Source organism: Pan paniscus, chromosome 3, assembly GCF_029289425.2.
Source record: "Pan paniscus chromosome 3, NHGRI_mPanPan1-v2.0_pri, whole genome shotgun sequence".
In the NCBI taxonomy this organism is placed as follows: domain Eukaryota; kingdom Metazoa; phylum Chordata; class Mammalia; order Primates; family Hominidae; genus Pan; species Pan paniscus.
In genome coordinates this window covers 164,518,982-164,540,425 of record NC_073252.2, presented here as the reverse complement: position 1 = coordinate 164,540,425, position 21,444 = coordinate 164,518,982, and the positions used below count along the sequence as shown (strand labels likewise).

Sequence of the window (21,444 nt, the reverse complement as noted above, 5' to 3'; positions counted from 1 at the left end):
GGACTACAGGAGTGAGCCACCATGCCCCACCAAATCTACTTCATTTTCATACAAAGATATGTGCTTACAGAAACAGACCTATTTTTAGCAAATATAAGCTCATACTATGCACAGTATGTGCCAGCTTGCTTATTATTACTGTTTATTTTAACCTTTTAACATTTCATTGTGCTGCAAATATTTTCTCACTACATCCTTTCTATTTTGCCTTTGAATATCTCTTAGTTCATGTTCTTTAAGAAAGTCTTTCTCACAAAAATACTGATTTGTATATTCTCCTAATGTATATGTTTTTGCACTTAAATCTTTAAACCTATTTACAATTTATTAATGTGAGCTCAGATTCTGGCAATAAATTATGTACCCTTATTGAATTAAAAATAATATATTTACAGCTAATTTATGTTTATTCTTATGCTTGCATTTTCTTTTTAAATGCTACCTATTTTTTCATATTTCTTTCTATTATTGATTTCTACTGTAATTCTGGTTAGTTTCGGTATCAGACTTTGAATGACTTTAGTTCTTTAAATTTGTTGAGGTCTATTTTATGGTCCAGAATATGTCCCATCTGCACATAAAAGGAACATGTATTCTGTTGTTATTTGTTGGACGATTCTGTCAATATAAATTATGCCAAGTTTGTTGACAATGATTTTCAGATCTATACCCTTACTCTTTTTCTATCTACTTACTTTAGTGAGTACTTTTAGAACAGCGTTGATGTTTTCAGATGTAATTGTCTATTTCTCTGTTCAGTTCTATTAGATTTTTTCTCAGGTATTCTGGAGACTCTTTTAAGATACATTATACATTTAGGGTTACTGTATCTTCTTGTTGAACTCTTTATCATTATGTGATGTATGTTGGTTAATGGGTACAAAAACAAATAAAAAGTAATAAGATCTCATGTTTGATAGTACAGTGGAGGAACTATAGTAAACTGTAATTTATTGTGTGTTTCATATGTTTCAAAATAACTAGAGAAGGGGACTTGGAATGTTCCCAAAACAAAGAAGTGATAAATGTTTGAGATGACAGATACTCCAATTACCCTGATTTGGTCATTATTTGTTGTATATTTGTATCCAAATATCACATATCCCATAAATGTGTAAAGATATTATATATCCAGAAAACTTAAAAAATATTCATCTTTCTTTTTTAAAATATATTTTCACTGGGTAAAGTATACTGGGTTGAGAGCTTTGTGTTTTGTTTTGTTTTGTTTCAGCATGTTACCCCTGTCATGCCGCTGTTTCTGGCTTGTGGGTTTCAGCTGACAAATCCGCTATTTTCTTTACTACTCTGATGAAATATGTATCTATTTTAGAGATGTTTCTCCTCATCACTCTTTAAACAGTTTGACGATGGTGCATCTAGATTTTGTTTGTTTATCTCTTTGTTTGATTGGTGTTTATTCTGTTTAGTGTTCTCTAAGATTCTTATCTCTGTGGTTTGATGTCTTTCATTAATTTTGGAGAACTCTAAATTAATCATTGAAATATTCTTCGACCCCATTTTTCTCTTTCTTCTTCTTCTGACATTTTAATTACTTCTCTCTTAGATTGTTTGATAATAACCACAGCTCTATTATGTTCTGTTTTCCTCCTACTCCTTTTCACCTTCTTCTTCTTCCTCCTTTGTCTTCTCTCTTCCTCCTCCTCCTCCTCTGTTTTATTTTCTTCTCTTTCTCCTTATCATCCTCTGCCTCCTCCTCCCAAACAATTGTATTTGTTTCTTTCCTATAGTTTCCATCTCTAGTTTTAATGCAAGTGTTCGCCATTTATACTACAGCCTTTAACTTATTAATCATTGTAATTTTAAAGTATTTCTCTGATTATGTCTACATCTGTTATTTCTAATCTGGTTCTATCAAGTGCTTTGTCTCTTGGCAGTGTTTATTGTCGGTTTATTTTCTTCTTCCTTTTATACAGGTCTCTTTTTTTGGTTAAAACTGGATGTATTGTGTAGAACAGTAGAGATGGATGTAAATAACATTTGTGCCTGGAATTAGTGATGCCTCTTCTTTTGCATGGCTTTTAGTACGGCAGTTGAGCCAGTCTATTCTGAAAATTAAACTAAGTTTTGGCTTTGGTTTTTTTCTTGTTATCCTCACTGCATCTCAGGCTTCAAGTAACTATAGCGTTGCCTTGTGCTTAGCGTGAGACTGGCTTGCCACAGCCTTTTTCTCCACTTGTTTCTTGATTTTTCCTTTGCAACTGAGCCTCAGAGAGGGTCCCCCTTCTTGATTGTACCCCTCCACCATTGATAGAAGGTTGGCACTTCTTAAGCAACATTTGCTGCTCTGGTAGTGAGAGCATTCCTTCATATTTTTGTTAAGCTGCAGCTTTAGGAAGATACTGTGTATCTGAATCTCAAAGGTAGGACTTTCTCAGAAATCCTATTGCCCCCTTAGTGGAAGAGGTTCTTTAATGGTCTATACTCAGGATATTCTCCTGATCCTTTCCCAGGTACAGCTGTGTTTTTAACTCTTTTCCTTTGGTGCAAGGGATCCTCACCTATATCTAGAGAGTGACAGGATATTGGGCTTACCCCTAGGAATTTAAGGTTTTCTTCCATAAGGTATGTAGGGAAGATGGATGTGGTTGGGAGTTCATACCTTTCCCACAGCAGCTTCTGCTTCTCAGGTAGTTTCTTGGGTCCCTTATCTTGCCCTAAGTCTTCTTTGAGAGTACACACTGAGATCCTGGAGTCATGTCTGTCAATGTTTATGAATTCTTCTTTTTTTTTGTGGTTTCCAGAGGTTATTTACTGTCATTTTAGCCTACACTCAGCCTTTAGCAATTCACTGAAAATATAAATTGAATTTTTCTTATTAGCTTACATGGTATTTGGTATCTGTCTCAAGTAAGCCAGTGTTCACGTTCCATCCTTTCTTGGAGGCACATGTCTTTTTTTAGATTCTGGGTTACTGTATTGCTCTAGGACATAAACTCACTTATCGATTCAAGAAAATTGTGGTTTGCTAATTACTCAGACTTTTCTTATTGTTTATTTGTGAACAATACTCTTTTTAACTTCTCACATTCTAGGTGAAACCAGTGAGTCCTTGCCTTTAATCCTAAGTAATATTTTCATGAATGGAGATTATTGGGTTGAAAGTTTTCAATTATTTTTTTGTTCACTTAATGATGTTATTCAACTCATTTTTGGTCTCTAAAATTTCTGACGAGATGCCAGACAAATTGAATTATTGTTTACCTCTATGTGTCATATTCTCCTGCTGCTTTCAAAATTGGCCTTAATCTTTAGGTCTTGAAAGTTTGACTATGATTAGGAATGACCTTTGTGTCATTCTGCTTGAAAAGTCCTGCATATCTTTAATTTGTAAATGTAAGCATTTAAGCAAATTTTCTGCCATTATTTTTTCAAATATTTTCTTACACAATTATCTCTCTTCTCTCTTCTGGAACTTCAAATGTATATGTCATAGCACTTGATATTACCTAACAGTTCCCTGAGGTTCTATTTAGTTTTTTCTCAATCTTTTTCTTTTTTTTCAAATTAGATAATTTTGATTGATCTATATTCATGTTTACTTACCTTTTCCTTTGTGAATTTAGTTTTAATTTAAAAGGGTTTTTTTTGTTACTGTCATTCTTACATTCCATTTAGCTCATTCTTATAATTTATATTTCTCTACTGTTAGTTTCTATTGTTGCAATTATTACAAGCATGTTTTCTTTTACCTTATTGAATGTAACAATCTTAGTTGCTTTAAAATGATATCTGCTAATCCCAACAACTGGATCACCTCAAATTTATTCTTAATTGATTATCTTTACTTTTTTTTTGAGAATGAGTTCCATATTTCTGATTTTTAACGTGTCTCAAAATTCAGGATGGTGTTCCAGACCTTATGAATATGGAATTGTGTGATGCTGCCTTGCATTATTTTTCCCCAGAGAGTGTTGCTTGATTGACTTAACAGATGATTAACTTTGTTGGTCTCAAAATGGAAACTCTCTTTCTTGGGTGCCAGCTTCAATCTCAATTCAGTGTTCTAGTCTTAGCAGAGGTGATTGAAGCCTGTGGAATACATATGTGGCTGATAGATCATCCGAGTTTTGGGTAGGTGGTATTTGGTGATAATTTATCTCATTTTCTTCTTGGATTTCTTCGGCTTTCCTCAGTGGCTATACACAACTTTCTGATTCTCCAGGCTAAAAAGTCTGCATTTTTTTTCTACCAGTGTTATTGCTACCTTGCACCATGAAAACTCTGCCTACCCCCAACTTAAAAAACAGCAAAAATTGGAAATTCACTACACATAACCTCCTTCCTCAACATGCAGACTACAACAAGAATCTGCCGACTCTATTAACTCTTCATACACTTCCTGCTTTAGAAAAAAAAAAAAGTCTAGAATTTAATTATTTATCTGTGGCAGTGCTGGTTCTATAAGACCATATTCAACAATTACTGAAAGTGGAACCTAAAATAATTTTTAAAATGACAGTTTGAAGAGAGGAATTTTGTCTTACCTGTCCTTGAATAATCAAGGCCTAGTAGTGTGTATTGAATCCTGTGTGGACCAGAATGGTGCTTTTCTTTTCAATACCTGCTGTTTACCCCTTCCCCTCGCCAAATCGGACAGTATTACAGTACTTTAAAAATATTAAACTTTCATTAGTGAGGACAATTCAGTCATTCAGAATAGGTTTTGAAATGCACATTTACCCAGATTTTGCTTTCATTTGAATGATTTTACTTCAATTTATGTTGCTCTCAGCTATGCTATTGATTTACTTGAGGACTAAACAAGTAAAATTGATAATATAGGCCTACTAGTTCATAAGATTGGGAAATGTACTGCTTATGTGTCTACATTCTAGAAGTAAATAACCTCATTTACTACAATAACATAAATAATCAGGAAATGTTGAATTTTTTATTGTAAATATTTATGTCTGATAGCTTCTGCTTTTCAGAATTTTTTGAAATATCTTTGAAGAGAAGAGACATTGCTTGACAATTCTTACAAAATATGACATGTCTTGTAGGGCTCTGGTGCTTTCCAAGGGATTACAAAGATTGGTGAGTGTGGGAGGTTGAGGAAGCAGGACAAGCAAAAGCATTTTCAGTATTAATAAGCACACTGTGGTCTGGACCTGGAATTTGTAATCTATTAATAGTACTGATACCATAGGGTTCAGCAATTAAGCATAAGTATTTGCCTTATTTCATGTAATCCTTACAATGCAAAATAGTCATTATTTACTTCACTTTATAGTTGAAATGGTTGAGAGGGAAAAACCCAAAGTCACACAGTAAATGGTTGAGCTAGGATTTAACCCCAGGTTTTTTGGTCTAAGAAATGTAACTTTTAGGTATTTATATACCTTTTTTGAGACAAGGCCTCACTTTGTGACCTGGGCTAGAGTGCAGTGGTGCAATCATAGCTCATTGCAGCCCCAAACTCCTGGGCTCAAGTGATCCTCCTGCCTCAACCTTCTTAGTAGTAGCTGTGACTGTAGGTGCATACCACCACAACTGGCTTAGTTTCTTGCTTTTTATAGAGACATGGGGTGATCCTGCCACCTTGCCTCTCAAAGCGCTGGGATTAATGGCCTGAGCCACCACACTGGGCTTGAAACCTATACTCTTTCACTAATCACGTAATCTCCCAATCAGTCTCTCAGAATCTAAGTAATAGCAAACCAATATCAAGTACGTGACTCAGCTAGGTTGCAATAACTGCCTCTGGTATACATGTACATGCTGGCACATATACATGCTCGCACAGAGAATGTTTTCCTATTGCATTTTACCTAGCTTGGGAATGTTTACAAAATATTAATAACAATTATTTTGTTTTTATTATACTGTTTCTCAATGTTTTTGTTTCTTTTCATGTAAATAAAAAATAACTTAGATTGAGATAGATCAATATATGCATTTAAAACAATTTGAATTTTATTAAAAACCTTTATCAACTCTCTAGAGAAAGATTTTTGTTCATTTAATTCTTCCTGTGTTTTGTTTGCTTACATTTATTATTGGCCTGTGTGCTAACTATTCAAAATTTACAAAATGTATCTGAGTTTTAGAATCCTGGCATTTAATAATTACAAACATGTTTGTAATTTTCATATTTTTCACAGTTAAAAATGTTTTCTCAATGTCCTTCAGTCTTTGCATTTCTGCCTAAAGGAATTATTTTAAATCATTACTTTTAATGCAATTATTTACTTATTGTTTATTTCCTTGATAATTTTCTATGCCCTTAAGTGAAGATTTCTTTATGTTAATGTATTCCATAAGTCATGGCATCTGCATCCAGCAGATGTTTAGGTGGTTATATTTCTTTCTTTTTACAATTAAAGAATGCTCTCTTCTCTAACATTATTTTCATCAGGACACATAGGATATTGGTCTTTTTCCTTAACTTAGTCCTTGAGTGAGTGTTGTTAAGTATTTTCCTTCCTAGATCCCTTTGTTAAGCTGTACCTGCCAGCTAATAATGATAAATTTGTACTGTTTGGGTTGTATTCTCTACCTGTAATCTCACTTAGTTTTTAGCATCCAAAGTTGTCAATGTTACCTAAGAAGATGAGGAGTTAATTGAATATTTTCTTCCAATTCATATTTTAAAATGTCCTTTGAAACCCAGCAGAAAATGTTTTTGTTGTTTTTTGTTTGTTTGTTTGTTTTTTGTTTTTTTGTTTTCTTTTGTTTTGAGATGGAGTCTCGCTCTGTCACCAGACTGGAGTGCAGTGGTGTGATCTCAGCTCACTGCAACCTCCACTTCCCGGGTTGAAGCGATTCTCCTGCCTCAGCCTCCCGAGTAGCTGGGACTACAGGCACCCACCACCACACTTAGCTAATTTTTGTATTTTTAGCAGAGAGGGAGTTTCATCATGTTGGCCAGGATAGTCTCGATCTCTTGACCTCCTGATCCGCCTGCCTTCGCCTCCCAAAGTGCTGGGATTACAGTCATGAGCCACCGTGCCCAGCCCAGAAAAATGTTTTTTATCTGCTTCCTCCTCTCCTTCTGTCCCTCTGTCAAATTTATCTCCATCACAAAGTACTATTACTGGTTTAACTCTTCTTAGATTTTCAAATTTTACCTCATGTGTTGTATCCTTTATTGAGCATTTGGGGCACTTTGCACTATTTTCTTTTTTCTCTGTTCTAGAGCACCTGCTCTACCACTTGTCACTTTGGGTTTGTTGTTGTTTGAATGCACATTTATATCTGTTCCATATTTAGTATTCTTCATGCGTGTGCCCCACTCTTTACAGTGTTTGGCATATACTTAGCACTTAATTCATTTAATCAGTCTTTACAAAATATTTTTAAATTCATACTATTTGCCAAGCATTGCCCCAGCCATTCAGGATTCCAACAGTGAATAAAGAGACCTTTTTCACTTCATGGGCCACCCTCTGAGTCTACCTTCCTGATTTCTTCTCACCTGTTTGATATCTAAATGTTGGTAGTCCCAAAGACTTGATACTTTTTCTTCTAGCTGTAATCATTACCTTTAAGATTTTGTTCAGTATCCCATTTAGAAAATCAGCTATATACAGATGATCTTCAAATTTATACTTCTAGCTTTGATGCCCAGAATCTTACATTTAACTTTGTGTTCCAATCTTCTCTTGAAAGTTCAACAGGCATTTCAAACTTAACATACCCAAAGCCAGATACCCCATACAAACCCACTCTTCTGCTGTCTTTCTCAACTCAGTAAATGTCAAGTCCATTATTTCAGCGGATCAGATCAAACACCTGGAAGCCATCCTTGAAAAAAACGAAGCAGAGATGAAAATGGGTGATCTCTAGGTAAAAGGCAAGTTTTTACTGTGACATATGTGAGTGAGCAGACCACTCATGCTCTGACCCCGTCACCTGCCACTTTCTCCTCATCCACTCTACTCCAGTCACGTTGGTTCATTTTTTTTCTGCAGTGACATTAATCATGCTCTGACCATAGATCCATTACTCTTCCTCTTCCTTCTACCTGGAATGCCCTTCCCTCACTCCCCCAGATAGTCATAATTTCACTTCCTTTATATTTCTGCTCAAATAATCTCTCTTTAGAGACATTGTGGTAGGAAGAATTCTAAAGATGTCCCTCCCAAGGTTTCTGACTCCTTGTTATTCAGCCACACAGTAGTCTAGGTACTGCTATGATATGAAGGTATTTGCAAATGTAAGCAAGTTGCACTTAAACTGTTAACATATCCAAAAGGAAAATCTAAAAGAGTAAAGACAGCAAAGGTGGCAACAGAATTTGTGAAGAAGGTTTCTTTGGAAAGAGCTATGCTATGATTCCACCATTCCTATAAGGAGGGATGAGGGTGCTTACACTTCAAATTGTGAGAGAGATTTCAACAGAACCACTCAGACAGCTTTATATGTGTTCCCAGACAAGCAGACTGTGGCCTGAATTTCACCAGAAAAATCTAAAAGTCAGAGGCAGCTGTGATCTGCTTACTTATTTGTTGTCAAAGGAAAGTTGCTGCTGCTTTGAAATTAAAGGTCTGGGCAAGAAATACAAGAATATTTACTGTGGATCAGATTTGAATGCCACAGGTGAGAACAAATGTACATTCTGCCTGAGATGGCTGTTGGGAATACAGAGTAAACTCCAGTGGAAACATGGATCACAGATATCCAGGGACAAAGAGGTGGTAGCCAGAGAAAAATATCACATATGACAAGACATATGCTTGTATGTTTACTCTACAGACCCCTGAAAGACCCAAAAAGGGATCTAGGGGTATAAAAATAGACGAAGCCTTTAAAACCTGATAGGCCCATACAGCACAAAGTCTTCCTAAGACAGTTATCAATTTGGTAAGAAACTCCCTGTCCACTCTTATGTGTCTTTCATTCATCCACGTAAAAACTGGTGGTGGTCATAAAAAAGATGGAGGAGAGTTAGAAGTAAAAATAGAGAAGGATTAAGGAAACATCATTTTCTCCTTACCTGACTTTGCACCAGCAAAATATCCAGCTACAGAAAGAAAGAATCGGATTTGGAACTGTGATTATTATATAACATTAGACATTTTGCAATGCCAATTATCTTATATTTGTACCTTACAAGGACAATACAACTTTTTGTTACTGAAAGCTGAGATGAACAAATTATGGGACCTCCTGAGTTTTCTTCCAGAGATAGGAGAAAACCTTTACCAAAAATCACATATTTACAGAGTATAAGAGAAAAAAAGAGTGGTTTTAGATTATATCCTATAAGCCCTATTTGTTCAATATATGCATATATGTGCATGGTATGATCAATATACTAGTTAATATAAAATGTGTATGTGTGCCTATGCTTATATACATGTAGTGTGAAGTTCAAATGAGGTAGGTGGATTAGAGATAAAGATTGTGAGCTAATGGAGTGTTAGCTAAACCAGTATAATTGAATCAGCACCCGTAAAGAGCTGATGTAGACTAGAAAAAAATCAGCTGAGAAGTGAACACTGAGAATACCAATATTTAAGAGCTAAGTAGTAAAAGAACATAGGAAGAAGACTGAAAAAATGAATACATAAGAGAATAGAATGTTGTAAAATGTCTTAAGAGTTAAGTATTATCTTCTTATACAATCTCTGGTATAAATTTTTCAACACAATGCGATCTAGCTTTAAACTCTAGAATCATATTATTGATTGTCAAACATCTAAGTTAAAAAAAACAGTTACTTTTATTACACTGCAAAATGAAGCATCAGTTTTTTCACACCTTCATTACAGTCTCATAACAATTAAAATTTTAGCTTAAATATTGAACATCTTTATGATAATTACTTGACTTTTGCAACATAGATAGCTTACAAAGGTTTTGCTTAAAAAGATTTTCCTTTATTTTCCGGTATGATGTTTCTTATAAGATTTAGACCTGGTCAGTTCCATTTAGAAAAATTATTACAAAAGTTTGTGAAAATAATCATAATGAATAGAGGAGACCCTTATAGAAACAATGATCTGAGAAGTAACTTTAATGAAGTCAAGGAATGCCAGAAACCTTAAGATGAAGCTAGGCATGCTGGCTCATGACTGTAGTCCCAGCACTTTGGCAGGACAAAGCAGGCAAATTGCTTGAGGCCAGTAGTTCGAGACCAGCATGGGCAACACAGTGACTCTGTCTCTACAAAACACAAAAATAAAAAATTAGCCAGGCATGGTGGCTTGTGCCTATTGTCTTATCCTTAGGAAGCTGAGGTGGGAAGATCACTTGAGCCCAGGAGGTTGAGGCTGCAATGAGCCATGATTACACCACTGCTTCCAGCCTGGGTGACAGAGCAAGACCCTGTCTCAAAAGCAAACAAACAAAAAGGAAAGAAATCTCAAGATGACTACACTTAGAGTCATATCTAGCAATCTGAATTCACTCTAAAAGTAATTCTTGCACAGCTCTGCAGTTTACTGTTTCTGAATTATTTAAACGTTCATTTCAAGTAATATTCAGACTCCTAAAAACTGCTTGTGAATATTCTGTTGTATCAATTTCCCAATAATATCATATTTCAATTTTATAAATTCAAATTTTCCCTTACTTTTTTCCTCTCTTTCTTCTAATTTGATAGAATAGCAGATTTGATTGTATTAGATGGCTACTAGATAATATTTCATATGCAATTTCTTCACCATTATTATAATGATGTGAATTGTATGTTCCTGGAAATTGGACACAGAGTCTTTTAGGGAAAGAAAAGTTTCCACTGATATACTTAGGAGGTCATATTGCAATTCAGACACAATATAGATACATTCAGAATAACATAATAGAAAAAATGAATATGGAATGTGGCATTTTGGAAATACAGCAGATAGCATTGCGTACTTTAAACATATATTTTATGTACTTTTTGTTCATTTGACATACTACTGCATTATTTGTAGTATTTGGTTCACTAGTTCTAAAATCTTAAATGTGAAAAAAGTAAGGATCAATAATAAATTATTACTGTTTATGTTTAACTTTCCTTATATAGCATTATCTTCATGTAGTTTTAAGACTGACTATAAAATAAAATGAGATTATTTATAGTGATCCATAAATATACTGATTTTCCATGATTTTCTTCAAAATCTTCGGTTTTATGGAATTTATTTTGAGGCAGTTTTGACTGAATATTCTTCATTGCAATTTTACCAAGCATGCTAAGAACTATAAAAATATGGTCTATAATTAGGTGAAATATAAGTCCTGAAAATATTACCGGAAATAACAGTGGTTATGGGAGGAAGAATTTAAAACAGCTAATATAAATAATTTTATGATGTACCATGTAAACATCCTTGACAGTTTAAATATATTATTAAGTATTCTTTTTGTCAATATAGTGTGAAACAAAAGTATATTTAAACTTCCAATAATTTTTCTCACTCTATTTGAGGAAAGCTTATTCCACAATTCATATATCAATATAAAAGAATGTTTCTAAACATATGAGGTGCAACAGGTATTTAATGACATTTAGGCACATTAGAACTAAGAGTTTATCTTTTATACTAAAAATCAATGAAATTCATACAGGTGTGCATGCTTGCTAAAAAAACGATTTGATGAAATGTAATAATAATGGTTTGGACTGAGGATGTCAAACTACCTAACTTAGATTCAGGTCATTGAACTGTGTTCTACCACTACCTTGCTTTGTTTGTTTTTAATATACCTAGGCCTTAATGTGCACATCTAGACAATGTGGGGATTCTTCAAAATAATCTATTTACCTTGAAATTCAAAGATAGAGAAAGCTTATATTTTTGTTATATTTTAAATATCTCAATAAACAAAATTGTGTTACAAGAGTCATCAGGATGATGAAGCAACAAATGCTGAGAAGAATGTTAGATATTAAATGATTACAGTATTGTAAATTATATATATACCTTTCAAATATGATTCTTTTGAGGCTACAAATATAAAATGAAATAAATTTGGTGAAAAATTTTCTTATTCTGAACTTCTTAAACAATAGCTACTATTGGGTGACTTTGAGAGCTCTTGAATAGTGCTATCATTTCATCACTATATAATACAATACAAATATAATATAATATATTTATATAATCTATCATATAATCACTATGTATAATATATATAGCATTGTATATATAGTATTATATGATAAATATTTATAAACAAGATCAATAGACTTAAAAAGGAAACTGAAGTTCTAACCTGAAATCTCATTCATGTCACCACAATGAAAATCAGCTTTTTAACTCAATTTCTGGTGTCTAATTTGTCTTACGTAAACATAGCCACTCCAGCTTTTATGATTAAATGTTCCATTATTTTACTCTTAACCAGTCTGTATCTTTATATCTAAAACGGGTCTCTTAGAGACAGCATAGCATTGAGTTTGACATTTTTGTCTGGTCTGACAATCTCTACCTTTTTATCTAAGGGTTAGACCATATTAATTTAATGATTGTCAATACGGTTGTGTTTAAAACTTTCATCTTGGTATTATTTTATTGTATTGCTGTTATTTTCTTTTTCTCTTATCTTGCCTTATTTTCAATTAGACATATCAGTTTTATATTTTTTCATGATTCACATTTCAGCTCCACAATTGGTTTAGATGGGAGGCAAATAATGACTTCTCAAAGATGTTCACATTCTAATCTCTGGACCTGATATATTACATGGCAAATGGAACTAAGATTGCAGATGGAATTAAAGTTATGAATCACCAGACCTTTAAATAAGGAGATTATCCTGGATTATCTGGATAGGCCCTATCTAATCACATACATTCTTAAAAGAGGACATCTTGGGCGTGGTTCCAAGATGGTCGAATAGGAACAGCTCCAGTCTGTAGCTCCCAGTGTGAGCGACACAGAAGATGGGTGATTTCTGCATTTCCAACTGAGGTACCTGGTTCATCTCACTGGGGCTTATCGGACAGTGGGGGCAGGACAGTGGGTGCAGCCCACTAGTGTGAGCCAAAGCAGGGTGAGGCATCACCTCACCAGGGAAGCTCAAGGGGTCAGGGAATTCCCTTTCCTAGAAGAGGGAAGGGGTGATAGATGGCACCTGGAAAATCGAGTCACTCTCACCCTAATACTGTGCTTTTTCAATGGTCTTAGCGAACAGCACACCAGGAGATTATATCCCGTCCATGGCTCGGAGGGTACCACGCACATGAAGCCTCACTCGTTGCTAGCACAGCAGTCTGAGATCGAACTGCAAGACAGCAGCGAGGCTGGGGGAGGGGCGCCTGCCATTGCTGAGGCTTGAGTAGGTAAACAAAGCTGCCAGGAAGCTCCATCTGGGTAGAGCCCACTGCTGCTCAAGGAGGCCTGCCCGCCTCTGTAGACTCCACCTCTGGGGGCAGGGCATAGCTGAACAAAAGGCAGCAGAAACCCCTGCAGACTTAAATGTCCGTGTCTGACAGCTTTGAAGAGAGTAGTGGTTCTCCCAGCATGGAGTTTGAGATCTGAGAACGGACAGACTTCCTCCTCAAGTGGGTCCCTGACCCCAGAGTAGCCTAACTGGGAGGCACCCCCCCAGTAGGGGCAGACTGACACCTCACATGGCCGGATACCCCTCTGAGATGAAGCTTCCAGAGGAACGATCAGGCAGGAACATTTGCTGTTCAGCAATATTCACTGTTCTGCAGCCTCTGCTGCTGATACCCAGGCAAACAGGGTCTGGAGTGGACCTCCAGCAAACTCCAACATACCTGCAGCTGAGGGTTCTGACTGTTAGAAAGAAAACTAACAAACAGAAAGGACATCCACACCAAAACCCCATCTGTACGTCACCATCATCAAAGACCAAAGGTAGATATAACCACAAAGATGGGGAAAAAACAGAGCAGAAAAGCTGAAAATTCTAAAAATCAGAGCACCTCTCCCCCTCCAAAGGAACACAGCTCCTCCCCAGCAACAGAAGACAGCTGGACAGAGAATGACTTTGACGAGTTGAGAGAAGAAGGCTTCAGACATTCAAACTTCTCCGAGCTAAAGGAGGAAGTTTGAACCCAACACAAAGAAGCTAAAAACCTTGAAAAAACATTAGACAAATGGCTAACTAGAATAACCACTGTAGAGAAGTCCTTAAATCACCTGATAGAGCTGAAAACCATGGCAAGAGAACTACATGATGAATGCACAAGATTCAGTAGCTGATTTGATCAACTGGAAGAAAGAGTATCAGTGATGGAAGATCAAATGAATGAAATGAAGCAAGAAGAGAAGCTTGGAGAAAAAAGGGTAAAAAGAAATGAACAAAGCTTCCAACAAATATGGGACTATGTGAAAAGACCAAATTTACGTCTTATTGGTGTACCTGAAAGTGATGGGGAGAATGGAACCAAGTTGGAAAACACTCTGCAGGATATTATGCAGGAGAATTTCCCCAACCTAGCAAGGCAGGCCAACATTCAAATTCACGAAATACAGAGAACGCCACAAAGATACTCCTCAAGAAGAGCAACTCCAAGATACGTAATTATCAGATTCATCAAAGTTGAAATGAAGGAAAAAATGTTAAGGGCAGCCAGAGAGAAAGGTCAGGTTTCCCTCAAAGGGAAACCCATCAGACTAACAGCAGATCTCTTGGCAGAAGCTCTAAAAGCCAGAAGAGAGTGGGGGCCAATATTCAACATTCTTAAAGGAAAGAATTTTCAACCCAGAATTTCATATCCAGCCAAACTAGCTTCATAAGTGAAGGAGAAATAAAATCCTTTACAGACAAGCAAATGCTGAGGGATTTTCTCACCACCAGGCCCTGCCTTACAAGAGCTCCTGAAGGAAGCACTAAACATGGAAGGAACAATCGGTACCAGCCACTGCAAAAACATGACACATTGTAAAGACCATTGAGGCTAGGAAGAAACTGCATCAACTAATGAGCAAAATAAACAGCTAAAATCATAATGACAGGATCAATTTCACACATAACAATTTTAATCTTAAATGTAAATGGGCTAAATGCTCGAATTAAAAGACACAGACTGGCAAATTGGATAAAGAGTTAAGACCCATCAGTGTGCTGTATTCAGGAGACCCATCTCACGTGCAGAGACACACATAGGCTCAAAATAAAGGGATGGAGGAAGATCTACCAAGCAAATGGAAAACAAAAAAAGCAGGGTTTGCAATCCTAGTCTCTGATAAAACAGACTTTAAACCAACAAAGATCAAAAGACAAAAAGAAGGCCATTACATAATGGTAAAGGCATCAATTCAACAAAAAGAGCTAACTATCTTAAATATATATGCACCCAATACAGGAGCACCCAGATTCATAAAGCAAATACTTAGAGATCTACAAAGAGACTTAGACTCCCACACAATAATAATGGAAGACTTTAACACCCTACTGTCAACATTAGACAGATCAACGACTTAGAAAGTTAAGAAGGATATCCAGGAATTGAACTCAACTCTGCACCAAGCAGACCTAATAGACATCTACAGAACCCTTCACCCCAAATCAACAGAATATACATTCTTCTCAGCACCACATTGCACTTATTCCAAAATTCACCACTTAGTTGGAAGGAAAGCACTCCTCAGAAAATGCAAAAGAACACAAATTATAACAAAGTGTCTCTCAGACCACAGTGCAATCAAATTAGAACTCAGGATTCAGAAACTCACTCAAAACCACTCAACTACATGGAAACTGAACAACCTGCTTCTGAATGACTACTGGGTACATAACGAAATGAAGGCAGAAATAAAGATGTTCTTTGAAACCAATGAGAACAAAGACACAACATACCAGAATCTCTGGGACACATTTAAAGCAGTGTGGAGAGGGAAATTTATAGCACTAAATGCCCACAAGAGAAAGCAGGAGAGATCTAAAATTGACACCCTAACGTCACAATTAAAAGAACTAGAGAGGCAAGAGCAAACACATTCAAAAGCTAGCAGAAGGCAAGAAATAACTAAGATCAGAGCAGAACTGAAGGAAATAGAGACACAAAAAAAACCCTTCAAAAAATCAATGAATACAGGAGCTGGTTTTTTGAAAGGATCAACAAAATTGATAGACTGATAGCAAGACTAATAAAGAAGAAAAGAGAGAAGAATCAAATAGACATAATAAAAAATGATAAAGGGGATATCACCACCGATCCCACAGAAATACAAACTACCATCAAAGAATACTATAAACACCTCTACACAAATAAACTAGAAAATCTAGAAGTAATGGATAAATTCCTCGACAAATACACTCTCTCAAGACTAAACCAGGAAGAAGTTGAATCCCTGAATAGACCAATAACAGGCTCTGAAATTGAGGCAATAATTAAGAGCGTACCAACCAAAAAAAGTCCAGGACCAGATGGATTCACAGCCAAATTCTACCAGAGTTACAAGGAGGAGCTAGTACCATTCCTTCTGAAACTACTCCAATCAATAGAAAAAGAGGAAATCCTCCCTAACTCATTTTATGAGTTCAGCATCATTGTGATACCAAAGCCTGGCAGAGACACAGCAAAAAAAGAGAATTTTAGACCAATATCGCTGATGAACATTGATGCAAAAATCCTCAATAAGATACTGGCAAACCGAATCCAGCAGCACATCAAAAAGCTTATCCACCACGATCAAGTTGGCTTCATCCCTGGGATGCAAGACTGCTTCAACGTACGCAAATCATTAAACGTAATCCAGCATATAAACAGAACCAAAGATAAAAACCACATGATTATCTCAATAGAGGCAGCAAAGGCCTTTGACAAAATTCGACAGCCCTTCATGCTAAAAACTCTCAATAAATTAGGTATTGATGGGATGTATCTCAAAATATTAAGAGCTATTTATGACAAACCAACAGCCAATATCATACTGGATGGGCATAAACTGGAAGCATTCCCTTTGAAAACTGGCACAAGACAGGGATGCTCTCTCTCACCACTCCTATTCAACATAGTGTTGGAATTTCAGGCCAGGGCAATCAGGCAGGAGAAAGAAATAAAGGGTATTCAATTAGGAAAAGAGGAAGTCAAATTGTCCCTGTTTGCAGATGACATGATTGTATATTTAGAAAACCCTATCGTCTCAGCCCAAAATCCCCTTAAGCTGATAAGCAACTTCAGCAAAGTATCAGGATACAAAATCAATGTGCAAAAACCACAAGCATTCTTATACACCAATAACAGGCAAACAGAGAGCCAAATCATGAGTGAACTCCCATTCATAATTGCTTCAAAGAGAATAAAATACCTAGGAATCCAACTTAAAAGGGATGTGAAGGACCTCTTCAAGGAGAACAGCAAACCACAGCTCAACAAAATAAAAGAGGATACAAACAAATGGAAGAATATTCCATGCTCATAGATAGGAAGAATCAATATCATAAAAATGGGCTTACTGTCCAAGGTAATTTATAGATTCAATACCATCCCCATCAAGCTACCAATGACTTTCTTCACAGAATTGGAAAAAACTACTTTAAAGTTCATATGGAACCAAAAAAGAGCCCACATTGCCAAAACAATCCTAAGCCAAAAGAACAAAGCTGGAGGCATCACGCTACCTGACTTCAAACTATACTACAAGGCTACAGTAACCAAAACAGCATGGTACTGGTACCAAAACAGAGACATAGACCAATGGAACAGAACAGAGCCCTCAGAAATAATACCACACATCTACAACCATCTGATCTTTGACAAACCTGACAAAAACAAGAAATGGGGAAAGATTCCCTTTTTAATAAATGGTGCTGGGAAAACTGGCTAGCCATATGTACAAAGCTGAAACTGGATCCCTTCCTTACGTCTTTTACAAAAATTAATTCAAGATGGATTAAAGACTTAAATGTTAGACCTAAAACGATAAAAACCCTAGAAGAAAACCTAGGCAATACCATTCAGGACATAGGCATGGGCAAGGACGTCATGTCTAAAACACCAAAAGCAATGGCAACAAAAGCCAAAATAGACAAATGGGATCTAATTAAACTAAAGAGCTTCACAGCAAAAGAAACTACCTTCGGAGTGAACAGGCAACCTACAGAATGGGAGAAAATTTTTGCAATCTACTCATCTGACAAAGGGCTAATATCCAGAATCTACAAAGAACTCAAACAAATTTACAAGAAAAAAACAAAGAACCCCATTGAAAAGTGGGTAAAGGATATGAACAGACACTTCTCAAAAGAAGACATTTATGCAGCCAACAGACACATGAAAAAATGCTCATCATCACTGGCCATTAGAGAAATGCAAATCAAAACCACAATGAGATACCATCTCACACCAGTTAGAATGGTGATCACTAAAAAGTCAGGAAACAACAGGTGCTGGAGAGGATGTGGAGAAATAGGAATGCTTTTACACTGTTGGTGGGACTGTAAACTAGTTCAACCATTGTGGAAGACAGTATGGTGATTCCTAAAAGACATAGAACTAGAAATACCATTTGACCCAGCCATCCCATTACTGGGTATATACCCAAAGGATTATAAATCATGCTGCTATAAAGACACATGCACATGTATGTTTATTGCAGCACTATTCACAATAGCAAAGACTTGGAACCAACCCAAATGTCCATCAATATAGACTGGATTAAGAAAATGTGGCACATATACACCATGGAATACTAGGCAGCCATAAAAAATGATGAGTTCATGTCCTTTGTAGGGACATGGATGAAGGTGGAAACCATCATTCTCAGCAAACTATCACAAGAACAAAAAACCAAACACCACATGTTCTCACTCATAGGTGGGAACTGAACAATGAGAACACTTGGACACAGGAAGGGGAACATCACACACCAGGGCCTGTTGTGGGGTGGGGAGAGGGGGGAGGGAAAGCATTAGGCGATATACCCAATGTAAATGACGAGTTAATGGGTGCAGCACACCAACATGGTACATGTATACATATGTAACAAACCTGCACGTTGTGCACATGTACCGTAGAACTTAAAGTATAAAAAAAAAGTGGATATCTTTTCTCCCCTGTATTGAAAAAGAAATGAGATGGGAAAGGAAGTCAAAGAAATGGCTTTGAAGATGAGGAAAGTGACCACAAGCCTAGAAATATGGATGGTGGCTAGGTGGAAATTGTCCTCCACTGGTAGCCATCAAGGACCCCAAACCATCAAGGGCCCCAATACTATAACTTCAAGTAAGTAAATCTTGCCAGCAACCCCACTGAAAAAAGAAACAGATTATTTGCTATGGCCCCAAGAAAGGAACTGCAGATACCTTGATTTTAGTGTTTTGAGATCTCTGTTGGACTTTCAGCTTACAGAATTATGAAATAATGAATTGATGTTACTTAAGATATTAAATTTAGTGGTCATCTGTTACAGCAGCAATATCAAACTAACATAGTTAATTAACTACATTTTACTTTTTGGTGTTTGCTCTAGGGTTTATAGTATATATCATTAACTTATCACAATGTACCTTCAAATAATACTGTAACACTTTACATATGCTGTAAGAAACTTACCAGAGTACACTACCCTCCCTACCCCAGCACTCACATTTTGTGCTATTAGTTTCATACACTTTAATTCTATCTATGTTGTACACTCCACAGTACTTTGTTATGGTTTTTGCTCTAAACAATTCATTAGCTTTTAAAGTGCTTAAAATGAAAGGAAAAAAGTTTTCTATGTTTACCTACATATGTAGCATTTCTGGCCCTCTTCATTTCTATATGTAGATCCAGATTTCCATCTGGTATTATTACATTCTCTGTCATGGTATTATTACATTCTCTGTCATTATTACATTATTATATTTCAAGAGTTGTAACTCTTGAAATCTTTCAGCTTTACATTGTTTTTAGAAGGTCTTTCTTTTAGCTTAATTTTTGAAAGATAATTTTGCTAGGTATGGCTTTTTCTTTGTTTGAGTACTTTAGAAATTTTCCATTCTCTTCTGGGCTTCATAGCCTCTGAGGAGAAGCTTGCTGCCATTCTCATCTCTGTTCCTCTGTGCAGAATTTCTCCTGTTTCAGTATTTGTCTGGCTACTTTTAAAGTTTTTTTTTTTTTCTTTTTGATGCTGGCTTTCACCAATTTGTTTATGGTATGCTTTAGTTTGGTTTTCTTTCTTTCTGCTACTTGATGTTAATTGTACTTTGTGTATCTGCATTTGTAATTGTTATCAAATTCAAAAAGATGTAAGTAATTATTTATTCATATAATTTTCTGAACCCCACACTTCGAGTATTCTTCTGAGACCTCAATTGCTGATATGTTAAGGCAAGTGACATAGTCCCACAGTTCAATAAGACTCATGGTTGGTTTTTCTTTCTCATATTCTTTCTCCTATGTGCTTTATTTTGGATAAGGTTTTTCATATGTCTTCAGTTTCAAGGATTTTTTTTTTCTTCTGAAGTGTCCAATGTGCTTTTAATACCATCCAGCACATATTTCGTTTCATTTATTGTATGTTTCATCTCTAGACATTCTAGTTAGAATGTTGCATATAGTCTCCAGACAGAAAACCCTAATTGGCGAATTCCTAGCTCCTGGTATTCTGCTCAGTTTCTCTGGGAAGTTCCTTCAACTTACAGAACCCTGTAGTACATATCTCATCTACTTCTGCATCCTCCAAACTGAGTCTGAGCTTTCAGAATTGGTTGAATCCCAGAGAAGTTTTTGTCTTTCATCTGTTTGGCTGTACCCAACTCTCTTTCCCCAGTGTTCTTTTCCTGCCAGCCATAAGGTAAATAACAGATATTCATTTTGGAATGATATGGCCGTTTCTCTATGCAGACCCTTTTATACTTTGGATCAAGGGCACACCAGAAATCTCACACCAATGTTGCTTTATTCATGTAACCCCTGGGCATTTGGCAACTTCTGGTAATTAGAATAGTTTAAATCAATATCTCAAAATATACTATTTTAAAATTTTGCTTCAAGGTAATAGGGACCTAATCTACATTTTTAACCTTACATTTCCAGAACCAAGGTGAGCACTTGCACAGAAAATAGGAAATAAGGAATTCATGTTTACTGTTTGTTTGAGTGAGATAACTCTGTTTTGATTCAATAAACAATTTTACAAGAGAATTTAAACAACAACAACAAAAACACTGAAATTCTTTATACTTTTATGAAAATGCCAGAAATACCTCTTTTACCTTTGTATTCCCATTTTCTAATATGGTGATTCACAGATATAAGCATTAAATATCTTCTGAAAATTAATAAATTCCCAAAAGTTTATGAAATTGTAAATTTTTCAAGCCCCTAAATCTCCTATTTAATTTTTAATCCTAAGTGTCTACATTTTTATTTCTATTATTTTTATAACTCAAAGTATAACAAGAAAAAAAACTATCAAAATAGATTTTGTATTACTAGAACATAAAATTAGCTACAAAATCTGAGAGAATTGCACTCAGAAATGTTTAAACTACTCTTCAAACCCTGTTGTTGAAGATTACATCATTTTGATACCGTTTTCATAAGTCCCCATGTCTCCAATACATCCTCTTTTCCATGCA

At 35.8% G+C, this 21,444-nt stretch overlaps 1 protein-coding gene across 4 annotated transcripts in view; it reads left to right on the top strand.

Annotated features, from left to right (window-relative positions):
* Nucleotides 1-21,444, top strand: part of SPOCK3 (SPARC (osteonectin), cwcv and kazal like domains proteoglycan 3) — a 496,712-nt gene that overhangs the window by 453,034 nt on the left and 22,234 nt on the right. The window lies entirely within an intron of this gene.